The following is a 19,176-nucleotide window of genomic DNA, read 5'->3' as shown; positions in this document are numbered from 1 at the left end:
ACATACTTCAATACCTACTTTCTCACCAAAAACTAAGAAATTTATAAAAAATTATCATGACCCACTTCCTGGGTTGACATTTAGATGGTGTCAACCCATTCCCAAAAGACTCAAGTGAGAAGGGAAAGTTCACTCACTTTTGTAGATACTTCAGTTAAACAAAGACAGATATTTCAATATTTGGAAACACCCATGTAGCTGAATGGATGTTCTTTTCTCTGTTTGGAGCACCATCAGATTGCGTTGGTACAATTAAGCTAAAGGTGTTCTTCCACCGAATTTAGACATGCCTTTGCGTCTCATCACTTTTAACTTGTGACGTCACTCTTCGACTCGAATAAATCCAGTATCAGCCCCAGTCCTTATAAATCTGTTCTGCCCCTTGCTTCTGTCTTCATGTACAGCATACTGTAAATAATCATAACGGAGTGGTTGTAAATGGTTCTGTGGTGCACTGGAGACCCCTATTGGTGGATAGAGAGTGAACGCGTAGCCTGACTCCCCACTTGAATGCTTCAGCTTCTGCTCCGCTCCTTTGGGTTCCAGCAAAGTGAAAAGCAATAGCAATCGGCTTCTTTTTTTAGACCTGTTAATCAGTTCGTGAAAGCAAATGTGTGTGTTTGTGTGTTTACTGTACTTTGTGTTTGTATCAAGATATCACTATTGTAAATAAGAACGAAGCAGAAATGACAAGATAAACAAAAAGTGACCTCCTGTAATTTTAGGGCACTTCATTTTTGGTAGACAATACCCAACAGGGATAATGCAGCATTGCTGTTACGCAAGTATTTATTGATCAAAATATGGCAAAGCAGCAGCAAAGTCCCATTCTTCCTGCTGGTTCAATAGGTAAATATGTTTCATCTGTCCAACTATAAAAATGGCATTGTATAGCTTTTAAATGTTTCTGTGATAGACTTTAATAAATAACTAGGCTTTTCCAGGACCATTAAAAAGGACCTTGCTTAATTTGCATTAAAATTTTTCCTTAATTTAAATGAAAAGATAAAGCATCACTGAAAGATTAAAATAAAAAATTAATTTAAAATCATAAAGGAAAAATTAACTTATAATTAAGAAATGATTGCTAGACATATTCTTCAGGGTGTATAATAAAATTAATCCAACAGCTAAAGTTATTATTTAACTATACAGTAAAAGGTTTTGTCTGATGCTAAACGTACCATAAATCATCATTCACAGGAGGGGAAGGGTGTCTGAGAAGGTTACTTCATAAATATTTCCCGGTGCTTTTCCTCTTTATTTTTCACAGCTACCTGAAAATAAAATTTTAAAAGAATAATGGCAACATGAATGCCAGGACTATTTATTTCAAATATTTGCCTTAAAACTTTAAAACCTTCTATCCTGTCCACACCGTCAGGAAGAAATGATGCTAATCACCTACCAGATGAAAACTGTCATTGGGCTTAGTCTTGAAAATGTCCATATGCTTTAGGTGGCAAATTAAAGTAATACATCTGATTAAGCAAAAATGTTGCTAGTAGGAAAAAGAGAGAGAGAAAAAATTCAGACCAGCAGTGCTTGATTCACCTTTGTTGTCGGTTTAACATTTCATTCTTGTTTTCTTCTCTTTTCATGATTTTTCTTTTCAAACAAAATTCCTCCTCCTCCCCCTCTTCCCGCTCCTTCCTTCTCCCCCACAAGGCTCACACATCCGGGGCCTCCTCTGGAGAGCACAGTCCTTGCCTTGCCGTTAGCAGAAGCTCCCAGCATAAGAAAGAGCCTGAATGCGGAGAATAAAAATCAGTACCTGCGAGATCAGTGTAAAAATACAAATCCCCATTCGTACACTGTAATCACGGATGATCATCTATTTCTTTTCCATGTGTACCACCTATCACTTGCGTGTGCAATTTATTTATGATAAATTCCTAATTTTATTTGAAAGGGAAGAAAATATTTTTGCTCTGCTACTTGCAACTGCTTGGTAAGGTTTATTTGCAGCATTAGACCTTGTCCCATGTAAGCCTGAGAGGGATGACGTTTGAGAAGGGACTGTGGATGGTGGTCCCACGGGGTGGGAGCTCTCCCTTTAGGAAAGACATTCATCTCCCTCCTTCTAAAGGTCCCAGGTGGAATGTGCCCTAATAGAGCCAGCACCTAAGCAATGCATTCTTGGCATAGAGTTGTGAGTGTGTGGCTGGGGTGAGGTGGGGGAGGCTGGAATTTAAAAGTTCTGAAAGCTACAGAGCCTCGTAATGCAGACATTGGAGAAGGAAAACCCCTGACTTCTAATTGCTGTCATCACCTCTCCTCCATGGGAAAGAAGGTGATTTGTCTGAAGTATGTACTCCCTCTTAGCTGCTGGAATTAATAACTAATTGGTGGTTTTTAAATACAAAGTACATGAGGCTACCTTCTGTGGCATCACTCTGTGCTATTCAGCAGTGTCCCAACAAAGAATAATTTTTGAAATGCATCCTTGGGGCTACGTAACAATCCCAGAAAGAACATAGTTGTAGTAACACATTTCTACCATACTCTTGACTCTTGAAAACCGTTTTATCGAATTCTGAGAGACGCAAGATAAGTGCCCTGTGTGGGCTCTAATTCTTTTCTTTTCTTTTCTTTCTTCTTCCTTCCTTCCTTCCTTCCTTCCTTCCTTCCTTCCTTCCTTCCTTCCTTCCTTCCTTCCTTCCTTCCTTCCTTCCTTCCTTCCTCCCTCCCTCCCTCCCTCCCTCCCTCCCTCCCTCCCTCCCTTCCTTCCTTCCTTCCTTCCTTCTTTCCAGCACTTTGATAAAAAGAAATGTTAATATGAGAGATAAAGCAGCTTTATTCTGAGGAAAGATCAAAGAATGAGAAGTCAGAAACCCCAAAAGGTAAAATATTCCGATCTCTGACATAAGCTAACTCTATAACCTTGCTCCTTGTTTTGTTTTTCCTTATCTATCAAATGGGCATAACAATCCCTCCCCTAACTGTCACGCATGAGACGTAAGGGACATAATAAATGTAAAAGTGCTGTGCAAGGCTCTAAGCCCCATCTCCACGTGCCCACTTATCATGATCCTCACCACTACCCCAAAACTGCCAAGGCTGCTCATTGCTATTAGCAAAATCCAATTCCTTTTGTTTGAGTTTTGCCTCTAGAAAGCAATAAAATGGAATAAATGTCCATTAGCCAGTAGGCAACATGTATCGGAACGGCTGAAACACCACATCTTTTTCCTCTAAAAGCAGAATGCTAAACTAATGTTATTTCAGGAGTCGCAGGGGGCAGAAAGGTGGAGCGTTGCTGAGCCAAGCAAGGGTAGGTTAGAAGATGCAGCTGGGATGGGACAAAAAGCCTCTTTCTTCTCCCAAGAAAACCTCTCCCCAAAATTCCACTCGATCTAATCACCACTAAAGATTAAAGGCAGAAAGAAGGGTCGGCTTGAACGGAGGCCTGTTATTGGTCAGCATTAAGATGATATTGATAGAAAATGTAGTGCCATACATTTTCCTCTGCCGCACATTTCTGAATAATAGCAATTTGCCAACTAGCTCACTACCTCAGCATAAACACTGCAACGCTCCTGCTGAGTCTCGGAAAGCTTGCTTGTCTGCAAGTGCACAATCTACAAGGAAAATCACCATAAAGCTCCGTGCCACCATTCTATACAAACAGTCCTTAAGTCCTGCTGTGACTTGGCATACCTCGCCGGACAGCTGGAGACTGAGAGAAGAGGGGCTGCTGCCAATAACATGTTCCAAGGGATTTTCAAGCAATTTTGTAGAAACCAGCAGTCCTGGGCTTTATTATTTCATGGGCAGATATTGCTATGAACTACATCTACATATATTATGGAGCAGTGTACCGTCTATTTATACCTGATATGATATACAATAAAACACCCCAATGCTCTCCCAATCCCATTTGTGAGCTCGAGCAAGGAAAACTAGGGAGACAATTTGCCACAGCCTTATGTTATGCCTAATATAATTTTGGAAATCAGCTATTGCCCCAAACAACATTTTATTACATGCATCAAAAAGATTTAACTTGCTAAGGGTCACATAAGTGTACTCTGAATGTGCTTCAAAGCTGAGAGACACTAGAGATAGATGGTTTATTATAATCTCAGCCCTCCCCCTCCCCAACCCAAGATGGCTTGCAATAAAGTGCTACCAGAGATCATTAAAAAAAGATTGCTCATTTTATGTAGCTTGAATATATAAAATGGAAGTCATCTAAATTCCAGCAGCAAGAATGTTTGGAAGACAATGCCAAGAGATAAACGAAAGTGAGTTAAATCAGGAAGGCAGGCTCTGTAACAATTAGTCTAATGTAATATCATTTTTAATGTAAAGAAGCTACATTTTCTAATTTTTGCTAAAAGCCCTGGGAACTGAATGAGTTATAATAAATGCATGCAGTAAAAACCAGGTACACTCATCTTATAAAGCAACCTATTAACCAGACTGCCAGTGCTGCAAAATCCAGCACACAGTAAACAATACTTTTTCTGTTAGAATAATGATGCACGGTTTTCTCTTTTATACAATGCAGCACTTGGGGACCACATCCATTTACCAAAATAATACCAAATTAGCACTGTAAATATTGAAATCAGACCTTTCAGGCTAACCAGTAGCCTAATTTTCTCTTCAATCTGCTCTTAATCTCAATTCATCAATAACGCTACCTTATTATCGGACTTTGACAGCAAGCTAAGGCTTTTGATAAATTATACATCTCAAGCCAGATTTAAAATTTGAAGCTCAAGTGCTAATTATCTGTACAGGCCTAGTTAATAACGAGATTTCTTGTTAAGTATCTGATCACAGCATGGGCATCATTTGTCAAGATCCTCAAGTCTACCTTAGAGACCCGCTCTTCGAATCCTCCCTTGCCTACCATATGTAAAATTGGGATCTTTGTTTCTATAATAACCTTTTATTAGGAAGCTGACATAATGATTAAGTTCACTGTAGACACACACAATGAATTAGACAATTACCCTTGCTGCTTTAAACTGCTCAGACTCCTAGCAAGACAAAATAATTAATATTGAATTTTAATTTGATGTGTTCCACATTTAAACCCCAATTTGCAAAGTACACCTGGAAAGCTGCCGCTGTTTCCTTGCAGTTTGTGCTGATGAAATAAAGGCTCCTGCAGTTTGGATGTAAAGCACAGAAGGCATGATGCGCCACGACCACTTCTCAGTGGAGCACAGAATTTTCTAGCATTAATGGGAAAGGTAATTACCTAGGCCTAACTTTATAGCCTTTTCTCTAATGAAACTATAATCTCCCAGGCCTACACACTTTAAGCATTTGCATGATTTTAATGATTTCGGTGCCATAACTGTTGGTATACCCAGTTATTTTGAAATGAGACGTCTTAAACACAGAGGCGTTAATTATATTTCCAGGCTATTCTTATTGACAAAAGTAAGGCTGAGTCAAAGAGAAGCACCATTATGAAAATAGCCAAAGGCAGCATTTCCCATGTCCCCCCACCCCAGAAAAGATGAGACCCCAAGTATTTAAATCCTTTCTTCTTGTCCATCATCTCCTTAAACTTAACCTGAACATGGTAATAAGGGCAGAGAGAATGAAGTCTTTTAATTTTGTTCCCATACCTAATATTTCTCGGAAAGGGTTTAAAAGTGGGTATAATAATAATAAGGTCAGAAGTATTTTCATTCCCTAATCAAATTTCCTTTTAGAAAATGATTAGCGCTACTGGCTGGGGCATTTATAGAGAATGAATGCAATTTTTCTTTCATGAAAAGGTTGGAGTTTGGGAGAGAAAAAGCGACTTTCTCTTCTGCAGCATCAGACGATGCCGAGATTGAAATGACAGACTAAACTGATTGATCTGTTCTAAGACCTATTAAGGCAACACATGTCTAATATAGGAAAGGAATAAAGATTCACAATCCATTTATTATGAAATCTAAAAGTCTTTATTCATCCAGGTCGAAGAGCTTTCCTCCTCCTGACTGGTATGGCCAAGTCTGGAAACCATGGATTCTATTTCTTCCTTGGTCTCTCCTCTTACCTGTCTCCCTTTCCATGTTCCCGCCGCCGCCAGGGCCCCTCCCCGAGTTACATGGCAGCCAGAGGAAGATCTAATACTGCTGGGATGTGAGGCTATATGTAGAGTGATGCCAAGGAGAAGTTTTTAAAATAACAGCAGCTTATTTGGTTTGTCAGCTCTACCCAGACAAGAAAAGATTCCCACTGGCACAATGTATGCAAAGGTATTCATACTTTTCTTTGCCTAGTGCCAAATAGGAGGCTCACTTTTCTGAGCCTGTCCTTTCCACCCATTCTTTGCAATCCCCAGATGACAACAAAGTCATCAGAGAAGGGGTTCCTGAGCTTCAGTTTGACTATTTAAGTCAGAGGGGAAGAGTAGTTGTATTTGATAACTTACAAAATAGACCAAACTATTACTTACACGAAAGTCTCTAGAAATAGAGGGATATTTCCCTAAACTATAAATGAGGTCTATATAAGGAGAATGAAATGGTTATTACTTTCTGAGCTAAATATCCTTAAAAGGAGGCAAATTCCCAGGGTTTGCAAACCTGTCTATGAAATTAGCAATACGCCATGTCTTCTTCTTCTTCTTTTTTTTTTATTAATTAACGGAAATAAAGAAATTAACCCAACATTTAGAAATCATACCATTCTACATATGCAATCAGTAATTCTTAACATCATCACATAGATGCATGATCATCGTTTCTTAGTACATTTGCATCGGTTTAGAAGAACTAGCAACACAACCGAAAAAGATATAGAATGTTAATATAGAGAAAAAAAATAAAAGTAATAATAGTAAGAACAAAACAAAACAAAACAAAACAAAACAAAACAAAAACCTATAGCTCGGATGCAGCTTCATTCAGTGTTTTAACATGATTACTTTACAATTAGGTATTATTGTGCTGTCCATTTTTGAGTTTTTGTATCTAGTCCTGTTGCACAGTCTGTATCCCATCAGCTCCAATTACCCATTATCTTACCCTGTTTCTAACTCCTGCTGAACTCTGTTACCAATGACATATTCCAAGTTTATTCTCGAATGTCGATTCACATCATTGGGACCATACAGTATTTGTCTTTTAGTTTTTGGCTAGACTCACTCAGCATAATGTTCTCTAGGTCCATCCATGTTATTACATGCTTCATAATTTTATCCTGTCTTAATGCTGCATAATATTCCATCATATGTATATACCACAGTTTGTTTAGCCACTCGTCTGTTGATGGACATTTTGGCTGTTTCCATCTCTTTGCAATTGTAAATAACGCTGCTATAAACATTGGTGTGCAAATGTCCGTTTGAGTTTTTGCCCTTAATTCCTTTGAGTAGATTCCCAGCAATGGTATTGCTGGGTCGTATGGCAATTCTATATTCAGCTTTTTGAGGAACCGCCAAACTGCCTTCCACAGTGGTTGCACCATTTGACATTCCCACCAACAGTGGATAAGTGTGCCTCTTTCACCGCATCCTCTCCAGCACTTGTCATTTTCTGTTTTGTTGATAATGGCCATTCTGGTGGGTGTGAGATGATATCTCATTGTGGTTTTGATTTGCATTTCTCTAATGGCCAGGGACATTGAGCATCTCTTCATGTGCCTTTTGGCCATTTGTATGTCCTCCTCTGAGAGGTGTCTATTCAAGTCTTTTTCCCATTTTGTAATTGGGTTGGCTGTCTTTTTGTTGTTGAGTTGAACAATCTCATTATAAATTCTGGATACTAGACCTTTATCTGATATGTCGTTTCTAAATATTGATTCCCATTGTGTAGGCTGTCTTTCTACTTTCTTGATGAAGTTCTTTGATGCACAAAAGTGTTTAATTTTGAGGAGCTCCCATTTATTTATTTCCTTCTTCAGTGCTCTTGCTTTAGGTTTAAGGTGCATAAAACTGCCTCCAATTGTAAGATTCATAAGATATCTCCCTACATTTTCCTCTAACTGTTTTATGGTCTTAGACCTAATGTTTAGATCTTTGATCCATTTTGAGTTAACTTTTGTGTAGGGTGTGAGATATGGGTCTTCTTTCATTCTTTTGCATATGGATATCCAGTTCTCTAGGCACCATTTATTGAAGAGACTATTCTGTCCCAGGTGAGTTGGCTTGACTGCCTTATCAAAGATCAAATGTTCATAGATGAGAGGGTCTATATCTGAGCACTCTATTCGATTCCATTGGTCGATATATCTATCTTTATGCCAATACCATGCTGTTTTGACCACTGTGGCTTCATAATATGCCTTAAAGTCAGGCATCGCTAGACCTCCAGCTTCGTTTTTTTTCCTCAAGATGTTTTTAGCAATTCGGGGCACCCTGCCCTTCCAGATAAATTTGCTTATTGGTTTTTCTATTTCTGAAAAATAAGTTGTTGGGATTTTGATTGGTATTGCATTGAATCTGTAAATCAATTTAGGTAGGATTGACATCTTAACTATATTTAGTCTTCCAATCCATGAACACGGTATGCCCTTCCATCTATTTAGGTCTTCTGTGATTTCTTTTAGCAGTTTTTTGTAGTTTTCTTTATATAGGTTTTTTGTCTCTTTGGTTAAATTTATTCCTAGGTATTTTATTCTTTTAGTTGCAATTGTAAATGGGATTCGTTTCTTGATTTCCCCCTCCGCTTGTTCATTGCTAGTGTATAGAAATGCTACAGATTTTTGAATGTTGATCTTGTAACCTGCTACTTTGCTGTACTCATTTATTAGCTCTAGTAGTTTTGTTGTGGATTTTTCCGGGTTTTCGACGTATAGTATCATATCGTCTGCAAACAGTGATAGTTTTACTTCTTCCTTTCCAATTTTGATGCCTTGTATTTCTTTTTCTTGTCTAATTGCTCTGGCTAGAACCTCCAACACAATGTTGAATAATAGTGGTGATAGTAGACATCCTTGTCTTGTCCCTGATCTTAGGGGGAAAGTTTTCAATTTTTCCCCATTGAGGATGATATTAGCTGTGGGTTTTTCATATATTCCCTCTATCATTTTAAGGAAGTTCCCTTGTATTCCTATCCTTTGAAGTGTTTTCAACAGGAAAGGATGTTGAATCTTGGCAAATGCCTTCTCTGCATCAATTGAGATGATCATGTGATTTTTCTGCTTTGATTTGTTGATATGGTGTATTACATTAATTGATTTTCTTATGTTGAACCATCCTTGCATACCTGGGATGAATCCTACTTGGTCATGATGTATAATTCTTTTAATGTGTTGTTGGATACGATTTGCTAGAATTTTATTGAGGATTTTTGCATCTATATTCATTAGAGAGATTGGCCTGTAGTTTTCTTTTTTTGTAATATCTTTGCCTGGTTTTGGTATGAGGGTGATGTTGGCTTCACAGAATGAATTAGGTAGTTTTCCCTCCGCTTCGATTTTTTTGAAGAGTTTGAGGAGAGTTGGTACTAATTCTTTCTGGAATGTTTGATAGAATTCACATGTGAAGCCGTCTGGTCCTGGACTTTTCTTTTTAGGAAGCTTTTGAATGACTAATTCAATTTCTTTACTTGTGATTGGTTTGTTGAGGTCATCTAAGTCTTCTTGAGTCAAAGTTGGTTATTCATGTCTTTCCAGGAACCCATCCATTTCCTCTAAATTGTTGTATTTATTAGCGTAAAGTTGTTCATAGTATCCTGTTATTACCTCCTTTATTTCTGTGAGGTCAGTAGTTATGTCTCCTCTTCCATTTCTGATCTTATTTATTTTCATCCTCTCTCTTCTTCTTTTTGTCAACCTTGCTAATGGCCCATCAATCTTATTGATTTTCTCATAGAACCAACTTCTGGCCTTATTGATTTTCTCTATTGTTTTCATGTTTTCAATTTCGTTTATTTCTGCTCTAATCTTTGTTATTTCTTTCCTTTTGCTTGCTTTGGGATTAGTTTGCTGTTCTTTCTCCAGTTCTTCCAAGTGGACAGTTAATTCCTGCATTTTTGCCTTTTCTTCTTTTCTGATATAGGCATTTAGGGCAATAAATTTCCCTCTTAGCACTGCCTTTGCTGCGTCCCATAAGTTTTGATATGTTGTGTTTTCATTTTCATTCGCCTCGAGGTATTTGCTAATTTCTATAGCAATTTATTCTTTGACCCACTCGTTGTTTAGGTGTGTGTTGTTGAGCCTCCACATATTTGTGAATTTTCTGGCACTCCGCCTATTATTGATTTCCAACTTCATTCCTTTATGATCCGAGAAAGTGTTGTGTATGATTTCAATCTTTTTAAATTTGTTAAGACTTGCTTTGTAACCCAGCATATGGTCTATCTTTGAGAATGATCCATGAGCACTTGAGAAAAAGGTGTATCCTGCTGTTGTGGGATGTAATGTCCTATAAATGTCTGTTAAGTCTAGCTCATTTATAGTAATATTCAGATTCTCTATTTCTTTATTGATCCTCTGTCTAGATGTTCTGTCCATTGATGAGAGTGGTGAATTGAAGTCTCCAACTATTATGGTATATGAGTCTATTTCCCTTTTCAGTGTTTGCAGTGTATTCCTCACGTATTTTGGGGCATTCTGGTTTGGTGCGTAAATATTTATGATTGTTATGTCTTCTTGTTTAATTGTTCCTTTTATTAGTATATAGTGTCCTTCTTTGTCTCTTTTAACTGTTTTACATTTTAAGTCTAATTTGTTGGATATTAGTATAGCCACTCCTGCTCTTTTCTGGTTGTTATTTGCATGAAATATCTTTTCCCAACCTTTCACTTTCAACCTATGTTTATCTTTAGGTCTAAGATGTGTTTCCTGTAGACAGCATATAGAAGGATCCTGTTTTGTAATCCATTCTGCCAATCTATGTCTTTTGATTGGGGAATTCAGTCCATTAACATTTAGTGTTATTACTGTTTGGATAATACTTTCCTCTACCATTTTGCCTTTTGTATTATATATATCATATCTGACTTTCCTTCTTTCTACACTCTTCTCCATACCTCTCTCTTCTGTCTTTTTGTATCTGACTCTAGTGCTCCCTTTAGTATTTCTTGCAGAGCTGGTCTCTTGGTCACAAATTCTCTCAGTGACTTTTTGTCTGAGAATGTTTTAATTTCTCCCTCATTTTTGAAGGATAATTTTGCTGGATATAGGAGTCTTGGTTGGCAGTTTTTCTCTTTTAGTAATTTAAATATATCATCCCACTGTCTTCTAGCTTCCATGGTTTCTGCTGAGAAATCTACACATAGTCTTATTGGGTTTCCCTTGTATGTGATGGATTGTTTTTCTCTTGCTGCTTTCAAGATCCTCTCTTTCTCTTTGACCTCTGACATTCTAACTAGTAAGTGTCTTGGAGAACGCCTATTTGGGTCTAATCTCTTTGGGGTGCGCTGCACTTCTTGGATCTGTAATTTTAGGTCTTTCATAAGAGTTGGGAAATTTTCAGTGATAATTTCTTCCATTAGTTTTTCTCCTCCTTTTCCCTTCTCTTCTCCTTCTGGGACACCCACAACATGTATATTTGTGTGGTTCATATTGTCCTTGAGTTCCCTGATACCCTGTTCAAATTTTTCCATTCTTTTCCCGATAATTTCTGTTTGTTTTTGGAATTCAGATGTTCCATCCTCCAAATCACTAATTCTATCTTCTGTCTCTTTAAATCTATCATTGTAGGTATCCATTGTTTTTTCCATCTTTTCTACTTTATCCTTCACTTCCATAAGTTCTGTGATTTGTTTTTTCAGTTTTTCTATTTCTTCTTTATGTTCAGCCCATGTCTTCTTCATGTCCTCCCTCAATTCATTTTTGAAGAGGTTTTCCATTTCTGTTCGTATATTCAGCATTAGTTGTCTCAGCTCTTGTATCTCATTTGAACTATTGGTTTGTTCCTTTGACTGGGCCATATTCTCAATCTTCTGAGCGTGGACCATTATCTTCTGCTGCTGGCATCTGAGCATTTAGTCAGATTTCCCTGGGTGTCGGACTCAACAAGGTTGAAAGATTTTTCTGTGAAATCTCTGGGCTCTGTTTTTCTTATCCTGCCCAGTAGGTGGCGCTCGTGGCACACGTTTGTCTCACGTGTTTGGAAGGGATACCCCCGGTCACCGATCTCCGCGGCCTGGGGATTTCCAATCCAATTCTCTCCGTTGGTTCGGGGGGCCGCGCGTGGTGGGGGCATCAGCCGCCGTGGCTTGAGGGGACCCTGTGGCTGGTCGCCGGCCGCAGCGGGCCCGGGGAATTCGCCACCGGACCAGGAAGTCGCCCGTGGGGGAGGGGCATCGGTCACCGGCCGCTGCGGCCTGTGGAATTCCCCACCGGACCATGAAGCCGCCGGCGGGGGAGGGCCACCGCGGCTTGGGTAGCCCTCTGATCCGAGACTCGTAGCCGGACCAGGAAGCCGCCCGCAAACAGGGGCACCGGCCGCCTCGGCTTGGGAAACTTGCCTCTCTGAGACTCTCAGCCGGCCCGGGAAGGAGGGAGGGAGGAGCTCCGGCCGCCACAGCTGCCGCTGCTCGGGAAATCGCATGCTGCTCGGGGATCTCACCGCAGCCGAGTCTCGCAGTCAGACTAGCCAGTCCAGACTGGGGTACGCTGTGTGTCCATTCCCTGTCGTGGCCCCGGGAGCTGTTCTGCACTGTTTCAGTTCACCTAGTAGTTGCTTTGGAGGAGGAACTAAGATGCACGTACCTTACTAAGCTGCCATCTTGGCCCCCGTGCCATGTCTTCTTAAAAGTGTCTTCTTTTGATTATTCCCAACAAGTTATTAAGCCAAAGTGTTTAATAATACTTTCTCCCTAGATCTCTTGTTTTAAAATTGGGTGTGAATCTAGGTTCTGCAAGGCATAAACTATGCAACCTTGGGCAAGTTAGGTAGCCTCTCTAAGCCTCCGTTTCATCAGGAGTAAAATTAGAGTGATTATTTTCTATTTCCTCAAGTTGCTATGGGGATAAAATAGGGTAACACATATCATGAGCCAGTATTTGGTATAGCTAATGCTTAATAAAACTATCATATAATAACAATTGTAATTTAATAAATAAATAAATCGTATAGTATATTAACAAATTATAAATAAATCAGCACTGGCTGCTACCAATAATGTTAGTTGTCATTGTTATTCAAAAAGCTGTTGCAGACTATTCTTTAGTAACTCTTAAATAGATAATTTGTGGATCTGGCATCCACCCAATTTGAAGACCACAAGAGCCGCAGTTCTAGAGATAACAAATCAATGATCAAAGAGACTTCTCTCACTCAGGCAGGACTTGCAACCCGAGCCACAAGTCCGAGCAAATATGTTCTATGGTTATTAAAAGAAAAACCCACGTTTAAGAAAAAGACCAAAAGGAAATGCGTGAAGTGGGAATGTGGTTATTCATGTTATCTTTGATTGGTGGAAGAATAGTGGATCTTTGTGAATGTTGCAAATTGTATTGAATGAGAAAACATTGCAAATGGGAATAAATTGACCTAACTAAAGAAGGTAGTCAAATATTCTTTCATACGTGTATAATCTTGATTCCAAGACTCTTTTACTAATAGTGGAAAATTTAAGCCAAATACAGTAGGTGCAATAAAATCTTTCAACCAAATATGATAGGATCGTCCTATTTTCAGTACAGCATGCAACAATATCTCCAGTTTAGTCTCTCCTTTCCTGTACCTGCCTCCTGTACACAACAAATGGGAGGGAGTAATGGGTGAGAACAGTGGTATCCTTTAGTTGTCACTGGATAGCCACTGGTGCCCACCCCTAGATTGGTCCCTGGAGGATAAATGGCTGATGGTCTGACTGATGGCCATGGGCTGGTCTGCTTTGGAATGTTTTGGCTTCCAGCCCAGCTTTTGTGACATCATCCAGAAATGTGTCCAATTTTCCTCCCTAATTCCAGGAAATCGTCCGTTTGCATATTTTAAATGTCATCTCTTGGCTTTGCCAGGCAGTCTCAGGGACAGTTACATTAGGACAAGTTCCTAGCCACCAGCCTCAATCCACCCTGGGCTCACAACACCAAACAATACACAGACCCTCCAAAACCAGGGGAGGAGAGACTGACTTTGATACCTGCCTTCTCTCTCTCTTGCCTCAAATTGACAACAGATATGTCTGCAAAGACTGAGCAAAAACAAATACCTCTGGGAAGCAAAGTACTTGCCCCACCCCCACAACACTCTACTGCCTAATACAGATATTACCAACATCAGAAGAATCTGCTGGATTTGGGGAGGGCAAGGTTCACTGCAAGAAAGAAAATTATAACATCAAATTTAATATAGCAAACTGTTAGTAGATCACAAATTAAGAATGCATTTGTCATCCTGATGTAATGAAAAAAAAATTTAGGTTTCTGGTGGACTTGTCTTCCTGGGTGAAATCTGGAAGAAGAAAATGAGTGGGGTGAGCCCAACCTTGCAGCTGGTTTCAGGGCCACAGCTGATCCTCATCATCTCCCTCCTTCACTACTTAGGCTACATTCTCCTCACCCTCAGCGATCACCATTGCTAATCTCAATGGCTTACCTCGTGTTGTGAAGGAGACCCTCATCCCTGAGTCATCTGAGCCTTGATCACCATGCCCTTCTCAATCCACAGTGCCTACACTTGACCATTTACTATCAAAACTGATAAAAGGAGCTCAAAGAAGCACCCAAATTATTATCTGGAGGGCAACATATTTTTCTGCTCCTCTCTGCTTCACTGCCGCCTGATGGTTAGGGTTGATTACCCCTTCCAAAATGGTAAATCCTCTTCTTGTTTGCTTGTTCCTGAATACAAGAAGCTCAAAGGAACCAGGTAGTAGACATAACTGATAGTTCAGTGGACTCTTTTTGGGTGCTCTAGTTGGAGTGAGCCCCCTTTGGGAACCGCAGTCTCTAATCCTGCAGAGCCCAGAGTTGTGGAGATGAGAAGCACACATTTCCCAAATGGGTCATTGGAAATGTTGGTAAATGGGGCCTGCTGCCATCCTATAGTTCCCAGGCCAATGTCTAATCCTGTTGAGGACACAGCACCATATTGAGGTCTTTGAGTAAAGCCATATACTATGTTTCTGGAGGATGACATCCATTCTCCTAAAATATCTCTAAGCTGACACTTTAGTTGGGCCTTCACCAGTCCATTCCAATGTTCTATTAGACCACCAGCTTTGGTGTGTGTGTGTATGTGTGTGTGTGTGTGTGTGTGTGTGTGGGTGTGGGTGGGTGGTGGTGGTGGTGGTGGTGGTGGTGAGAGGGGTGTATTGTGATAGAAATGGTGAATATGGTCATGGATCCACATCTACACCTTCTTTGTTGGGAAGTAGGCCCCTAGTCTGACATGATATTATGTGGGATCCCATGCCAGTGGATAAAAACCTTTATAAGCACCTAGAGAGTGGTCCTAACAGAGGTCCTGCAGGTAGGAAATGCAAACCCATACCTGGATACCTGGAATATGAATCTATTCATATCAGAACAAATCCCTACCCTTTCAGTGTAGAAGGGGTCCAATGTAGTAAACTTTCCATCAAGTGATTGGTTGGTCTCCTTAAGGAATGGTGCCACACTGAGGATTTAGCCAAGGATCCCATACAGGGCTCATATCAAGTATAACTTTTCTGCTTATATATTCAGGGACCTGGTCAATGATCACCACATGTGTCTAGAGACCCAATTTGCCCACTATCAACCAGACTCAAGTTGTCTACTGTGGCCACTTATTCCCTGGCCCCAATATGCCCATATTCTAATAGAGAGCCTTCAAATTCCTTCTTTCACCTCTGCCATGGCTCAAGGGGTTCAGAGGAATCTGAAAATTGAAGATTTTCAGGATTATCAACTCTGATGTCCCTACCCCATGCGTCAGAGTCCCATTCTTTCTCATACAGCCCTGACCTTGGCATAGGAGATCTTCCTTGGTTGGACTTACTTAATTACTCTGATGATTGGCCTGATCCTCTCACACTGCAGAGGATGAGAGCCTCTTCATATGCCACCATGGAGGCTCTCTGGCTTTCACATTTAGCTCCCAATTGGGGATTAATGCCTCTCAGATTTTCATTATCTTTCTTCCACAGGTCAATCTAATTTACCAACAGCCGCCCAGTTCTACTCTCCTTCTAGTTATTATTTCTCCAACATTTTTTCAAATGCTTCACACATCTCACTGGCTAGTGGAATCCCTTTTATCCTATATTGTTCTGATTCACTACCAGTGAAGGTTTCAACAAATGGGCTGCCACATTGCGGCAAGACTTCTCTGTGCTCCACCTGCTACCAGTAATAGGGTCCTCCTTACCAGCCAGTCCATCACACCTCCTCCCTACTCTAATGCAGAGATAGCGGTAAGGACAAGTCTGATTCTCCTGGTTGACATATATTTTGCAGTTGCCTCTGAATCACATCAGTATCTTTGGGTCTTGGCTGTAAAAGTTGTGAACTTGTCATCTGCTTGTCCTGGAAACCCAAAGTCTGAATGGGAGGTGGTGTAAGGAAAGACAGAACAGCAACTGATCAATCCTCAAATTACTAGTTTGTGGAGTGTTAGATTTGCATTTTTGATCAATTACCTTGGAGACTTGAGGAGGATTAACTGGATAGGGTCAAAACTGGAGGTGGATGAGTAAATTTGGAAGCTGGTACAGTAATCCAGAAAAACACAATAAGGCTCTAAACTAAGACAGTGTTCATGGAAGTGAATTGAGAATCTGAAAAATATTTCTTTGGGAAAATGCTAGGACTAGGGATTGATTGGATATGAAGAAAGAGGAGTGCAATGCTGTTTATAGGTGCTAACTGGGGTTACTAGATTTTTGGTGGTGACATCAGCTAAAACAGTAGGGTGTGATTTTGCATACGTTGTTTGACATACTATGGAATTATATATATGTTTATATATATATATATACAGAAGGTAGTTGTATATTTGTCAGATGTTCAGGAATCAGAGAGAAGTCTGTTCTGGGCATGTAGATTTGAGAGTCATTTACATATAGGTCGTAGTTGAAATTGTGATTCCAGATGAGATGTCTGAAGGAGAATGTGTAAGGGAAAACAAGAGGATGGATCTCCAAGATACACCAGCCTTGAAGTGGTGGGGAAGGAAGAGAATCCTGTGAAGGAAGGTAAGAACAGGAAGAGGTATGAAAAAAACACAAAGACTGATTTCTTAGAAATCAAGGTAGAGGTCTTCAAACAAAGCCTGATCATGAGGGTCAAGTGCAGAACAGCAATTTGGTAGAAACACTAAAAAAATACACTGGATTTGGCCATTGAAAGGGTACTGCTGACTTCCATGAAAGAAGCTTCATGAATGCGGTGGGTGCAAATGACAATTTACAACTGGTCAAATAGTGTGTAGAAGGCAAGAATATGAAATCATAAAATGTAGATTACTTTTTTGTGCTGGAGATTGACTGGACATCCATTCTACTCCTTCCCATGTGCTTCCTGTACCAAAGGGCAGGAAAAGTAAAAGCTACATTCTTCAGACTTCTTTGCAGCTGGAGTTTAGGATACAAATTAGACGCATTCTAGCTAAATTAGGAAGTGGAAGTGAAGTTGGGACCCTCTTCCTACGGCAAGCCATGCCTTGGAAGCCCAATGTTTAGGAGCAGTTGTTGCATCTTGACTCAGCATTCCAGAGCCTGGTCAATAGCCTTATTGGTGTTAAGAGCTAATGTTGGTGGTGACAAAGGAGTAGCCAAACTCTTAGGTCTCTGGGTCACTGTAAGTGCTGGGTACCTTAGTAGTCCCCTAACTCAGCCCTCTCCAACCTTTCTCATAATTCTCTGTAGCAAAACCCTTTCCTCCTGAATTAGCCAGAGTGCTTTCTGCTCTAACAGATACATTTTTAAAGCAGTTTTATTGAGATATATTTATATACCATACAATCCATCCAAAGTGTAAAAATCAATGGCCTGCAGTGTAATCACAGAGTTGTGCATTCGTTCACCATGATCAATTTTAGGACATTTTTATTACTTCAAAAAAAACCTCATACTCCTTATACCTTCCTGTTATTGATACTTAGCACTGGCGTGGTACCTTTGTTACAAATGATGAAAAAATATTAAAATACTACTCTTAACTACAGTCCATAGTTTGCACTAGGTGTATTTCTCCCCATATACCACCCTATTATTAACACCTTGTAATGGTGATGTCCATTCCTTCTAGGTCATGGAAAACATTCTTTTATTTTTACTGTTAACCACAGTCATAATCCGCAACAGGGTTCACGATGTTATACAGACTCATGTTGCATCCTCTAGCTTTTCTTCTAGTGACATACGCGACCCTAAACATCCCCTTCCAACCACAATCACACACACAATTCAGTGCTTGATGATACATTTTTAATGCGTTTTATATAATAAGAAAAGAAAGAAAAGTAGCTGGGGAAAGATTTGTGTAAAGATGATATTCACAGCACTGCATTTGGCAAAGGCACTGCCCGGTCAGAGCAGGAACAGTTAACACTTTAGATGCAGGTCACATGGAGACCCCCTGATCCCCAGAGGGAGTGAGGACACCCAGGGAGCTTGGGAGTGCTCTTTACCAACTGACACTAAAATATTTCACATTTTAACTGCTGGTGTGAGTGAACTAGTGAGCCCCAAGATGAAAGGCACGTAAAGAAGAATATGGGACGATCAGAAAAAATCACATGGAAAGCTTGTTGAAAATAAAAATTTCTAGATCTCACCCCACATATTATGATCCAATGGGTCTAAGGTTGGGCCCAGAAATCTCTTTCAACAAGTACCAGGTGATTCTGGTAGAGGAAGTCCACAGACCATATTTTAAGAAATACTATTACAGTAGAGGGAGAGAAACAGGGGAAAGAAAAGATTATTGATGGAGTTGGAAGCAGGAGGTGTCAAGGTTAGAGAATAGAATCAGCAAAGTGATATGATTTTTATTCCTATCATATCAAGTAACTAAGCATTCCAAGTGCAGGAACCAAGCATTTCTCTCATCACATCAATCCAGGTGCAAGGGTTTTCTAGAATAGTGCCTTGAAAGGATGCAAGGAATCAGGGCTTTATGGTGAGAGAAAATCTCAAGCTGTTCAATTTGCTATAGCATCTAGGTTAGATAGGAAGGAGGAGAAGCCAGAAAGGGGTTGAAAGATTGGGAGAAATCTGAAGATTCAACAGTCAGAAGCCTCTATGAGATCAACGTTCAGGTATGGGGCAAATGAGTGTGTCATGGGGAAGGAGATTGCGGATGGTTTTCTAAGGTGGAACAGTGCTGGGTTAT

General features: G+C 40.0%; 1 long non-coding RNA gene across 1 annotated transcript; it reads right to left on the bottom strand.

Annotated features, from left to right (window-relative positions):
- Positions 1-171: 171 nt before the first annotated feature.
- Positions 172-13,743, bottom strand: LOC143676395 (uncharacterized). The gene is made up of 4 exons (XR_013172054.1): positions 13,687-13,743; positions 1,555-1,747; positions 1,185-1,277; positions 172-408 (listed from the first exon to the last, which is right to left on the bottom strand). It is a non-coding gene; the product is annotated as an uncharacterized LOC143676395 (long non-coding RNA).
- Between the last annotated feature and the right edge of the window lie 5,433 nt (positions 13,744-19,176).

This window comes from Tamandua tetradactyla, chromosome 3, assembly GCF_023851605.1.
Source record: "Tamandua tetradactyla isolate mTamTet1 chromosome 3, mTamTet1.pri, whole genome shotgun sequence".
NCBI classification, from domain to species: domain Eukaryota; kingdom Metazoa; phylum Chordata; class Mammalia; order Pilosa; family Myrmecophagidae; genus Tamandua; species Tamandua tetradactyla.
The sequence above is the reverse complement of the archived record's forward strand: the minus strand, read 5'-3'. Positions and strand labels throughout refer to the sequence as shown.